Source organism: Rhinopithecus bieti, unplaced genomic scaffold (assembly GCF_001698545.2).
Source record: "Rhinopithecus bieti isolate Rb0 unplaced genomic scaffold, ASM169854v2 scaffold_3040, whole genome shotgun sequence".
Classification (NCBI taxonomy): Eukaryota; Metazoa; Chordata; class Mammalia; order Primates; family Cercopithecidae; genus Rhinopithecus; species Rhinopithecus bieti.
The window spans coordinates 9831910-9835889 of record NW_016804657.1 but is presented as its reverse complement, the minus strand read 5'-3'; the positions used below and the strand labels follow the sequence as shown (position 1 = coordinate 9835889).

General features: G+C 48.1%; 1 long non-coding RNA gene across 2 annotated transcripts; it reads right to left on the bottom strand.

Moving 5' to 3' along the window:
• Nucleotides 1-256: 256 nt before the first annotated feature.
• Nucleotides 257-3813, bottom strand: LOC108528048 (uncharacterized). Of its 2 annotated transcripts, none has more exons than XR_001885019.1 (3): nt 3746-3813; nt 2146-2252; nt 257-467 (listed from the first exon to the last, which is right to left on the bottom strand). It is a non-coding gene; the product is annotated as an uncharacterized LOC108528048 (long non-coding RNA). The 2 variants fall into 2 exon arrangements; XR_001885020.1 differs by having other exon boundaries at nt 2207-2252.
• Between the last annotated feature and the right edge of the window lie 167 nt (nt 3814-3980).

The following is a 3980-nucleotide window of genomic DNA, read 5'->3' as shown; positions in this document are numbered from 1 at the left end:
TAGCTGGGAGAGAGACTGAATGGCCCACAATTCCTAAAATATTTGCTGTCTGGCCCTTTACTGAAAAATTTGCCCTGGTATAAAAGATTTGCCCATTTCCACTAGAGAATCAATGGTCAAATAGAAAGTATAGTCAGATTTCTTGATTGCTTTCCAAAGACCCAAACCACAGACTGACCTTCTCATTAAAAAGTTATTTTATTTTGTCTTTAATATTTGTAATCTTTGTGATTCTTGCCTTCTGGCAGAAAATATCTGAAATATTTAATGGCTGCAATAGAAAGCAAAGAAGGATACATGTCTTGAAATCTTTAGCCCAATAACATACTTTAGAAACCAGAGGACAACTGCAGGCTCTGAATCTTCTTGGGGCCTGGTCTGAACTCAGGACCATGGCCCTCCTCGGTTACTGACTTAAGGCAAAGGTCAAACTTTGGGGTAGGTTCGAGTTGACTCTGGATAGCCATCTGCGGAACACATAAAAAAATCAGGTAACTTATACTCTTGTATTATAAAATTTTAAAGTATTTATGTATTTTTTAAACCACAGATACAGGTCTATGAAGCATGCATAAACAAACCCTTAGGATATTGTGATAATCTAAAAATAACCTGGGGGAAGATGAAACAATATGTAAATATTCCGTTTTATTATCCTCTGAATAAAACAGATATTTTGTGGTACTTTCAGGACTTTGGGGTAGGTAAATAGACAAAGAATGAAGCCCAGAGATATTAAGTTCCTTACACAGGCCCATGTCATCCTCAGTTCCGCTAACCCAAGTCAGCCTCTCTTGAAAGCCCGTGTCTTAAACATTCTGCTTGCTCTATAGCCTTGCTTTCTAGGGGAGGGGAAGCTTGGTGCCTCTGTAAAGTTGGACTCACGAACTGGCTTTAGGATGCCCCTTGCAGCTGGGCTCATAAAGAGTCTTACAGGCTGGCTTCTGCAGATGCCTGTACCCTCAAGCCGCACACGAAGCTATTTTCTTGGCTCATCTCCCGGCCCTGGGTCTTTTTTCTGGTTTTGTTGGGATGCTGCTGAGTGAGCATTGCAAGATACCCAAGAATTTGCCAGAACTGAGGGTGCCTTCACACTTCTAGATCACCTTCTTTTTGGACTATACGTGGTGTCGTCCAAGAGGAATGTGTTCGACAAAGATGAGGAGGGTCGTTGCGTTCACGCACTCATGAATATCAAAGAAGAGGCACCAACTAAGTCTTCTGGGAAAATTTCCAAACTGACAGTGCAGTGAAGGAACAGCTGCAATCCCTGCACCTCCTGTTCTGCTCAGCCCAGCACAATAGACTTCACCGAGAGTCTGCTCAGAGACAAGCCTGTATGGAGTGTTGGGTGCCAGGGTATCTAGGACCTTGGCCTATCCCTGCCAGGGATGGGGTGGCAGATACAGCAATGAAGCCTGCAGTGGGAGGATCTGAGGCAACTCCAGGGCTGGCGTTGGGCACCTGCAGAAAATACCCTGCTGTTGGCAGGGCCTGACCACCTGCTGTCCCTTTACTCACTCTAAGGCCCAAGACAGACACAGGTATCTCTTAAAGGCCCTTACAGCTCAAAGATTTAGAATCATCTCCTAATCCTTCATCTTGTAAAGAGGGATTGTCATTAGCTATGCGAGCGGATGGGCCTAGAATATCCAGATGAGTGCTCAGTGGAAACCACTTCACCCTCATAAAGCCATGTGAGAGAAGTAGCCCTACCTCCATTTTACAAATTAAAGTAACTCAGAGAGATGAACTGATAAGCCCTAATCATACAGTTTGTAAATGGCAGAGCAGGGAATCTACAGCTCTGGATGCCGGGTTTCTACAGTGAGCTCTGAGGGAGGCCTGGCAGGGAAAGACAAGTTACAGAAGGGCAGGTGAGGGCCGGGCCTCCCATTCGGTTGTGCAGGCTGACCCCTGTACTAAAACCTTGTAGGGACTGAAATTCAGCCTGGGTTCTGCTCCCCATGCCATGAGCCCCAGCAAAGTACTGAGCTCTCCAGGGAAGACTCTTTCTAATATGCACAGAAGAGCACTGGGGACTAATGCTGCCCTGCTTGTAGGTGTGCAGGTAGTGAAGTCAGGGTGGCGAGGGATAGCAGATCCACTTCGACCTGGATGATGCTGGCAGGGTTATGGACTGACCTTATGATTACCTCCTTCATACTGTAGGTTTTGCTGTTGTTGCTTTCAGTGTTCTCCTTACCTCTTCAGCCACTCCTCTTCATCATTGAACACCTTTATGAGGTCATCTAGCAAGACATTTACCCAGCAGATGTTTTTTCCAAGACCAGGGCAGGAGATGAAAAAAGGGGGAAGATGAGAGACAAGAGCATATCGATGCTTTAAATTAAATGTATCTCCTAATTTGGCTCATAATTTAATTAATCCTAATTTAATTAAATATCTCCTAATTTAAAAAGCATACCAATGTCTCAATTTGGAACATTTAAAAAATTGTTACAAACAAAATGTAGAATTAGCCGATTTCCAAAGATCATGACAGAATGGAGTTTTAGGAAAGAGTAACAAGCACATATTTCGAATATTGTGGGCCCAAGAATAAGCTTGCACTCTAATTAAAGACAGAACAATTAGTGACAGATGCGCTCCAATTCATCAAATTGGTCAAAATCATAAAACTCTCATCGACATGGGGTACAAATGCAGTTTATATCTCTGTTTTTTCAAGCCCTCGCACCCCTACCTCGTGAACAGTAAACCCAAGGTCCTCTTCTTTGCCTCCATCTTTACTCTGAATTGTCTTGTGAATTCAGGGACTTACAGTTTCAAGATATAAGACCTGGAGTCTGGCCGGACGCGGTGGCTCAAGCCTGTAATCCCAGCACTTTGGGAGGCCGAGACGGGCGGATCACGAGGTCAGGAGATCGAGACCATCCTGGCTAACACGGTGAAACCTTGTCTCTACTAAAAAATACAAAACTAGCCGGGCGAGGTGGCGGGCGCCTGTAGTCCCAGCTACTCGGGAGGCTGAGGCAGGAGAATGGCGTAAATCCGGGAGGCGGAGCTTGCAGTGAGCTGAGATCCGGCCACTGCACTCCAGCCCGGGCGACAGAGCGAGACTCCGCCTCAAAAAAAAAAAAAAAAAAAAGACCTGGAGTCTGACCGGTAGACTAAACATCCACTCCAGGCCCCCTGCCAACCCCGAGGAAGAAGCCTGGAGGTAGAGGGAGGAGAAATGAGACCAACTCAGGCCGCAGGCCATGGTGAGGCCTGCGGGTAGGGGGCTCAGAGCCTGGCACACGAACAGCACTTTATTTTCTGAATAAATAACTCAGATTACTACTTGGTTCATCTCTGGGAACACTGAGTTTGCTGTTGAGTTGCTCCATCAAACTCTTGGTCCACAGGTCAATCCCCAGCTTCAATATCTCACCCCACGATCCACCTCTTTCGCTGAAGTCAGGAGTGACAGCAATTAACTCCTGCGCTGCAGTGTCCCCAGGGCCAGGTGCCACGTGAGAGACCCCAGGCTGGAGCGAGAACGTGAGGGCCCTGTGCTCCAGGACAGGGCGGAGGGATAGCGACCTGGGGGCATCCGCTGCTTGCAGGCCCGGCTAGGGCGATTGCCAGCCACCGGGGAGAGGCGCTGGCAAGAGCCAGAGAGGATCCCCCGCAAGAAATATATCGCGTGCTGACACTTTTACGACCCAGGCCGGCTTACAGTACACAGGCCGGTGCACAGCTCCGCTTTCCCCTGCCCCGCTTGACATCACATGCTCACCCTGGGGCTGCCACTTGGAGTCAGGAAAGCCCATATATTTCCCTCCTCAGATAGGCCTAGTGGTTCTCGTCAGGTGCAGAAAGCCAATAAATCACCAGCGAAGTCTCCGTGTATCTATCAGTCAGGAGCTTGTCATCCTCCAGCCTTGATCCACATGAAAGCCGGGAGCAGGAGGGGCGGGGTGCGGGGAGGGGCGCGCGTGGGGGTGGGGCGCGGTGGGGCCTCGGACACCTGG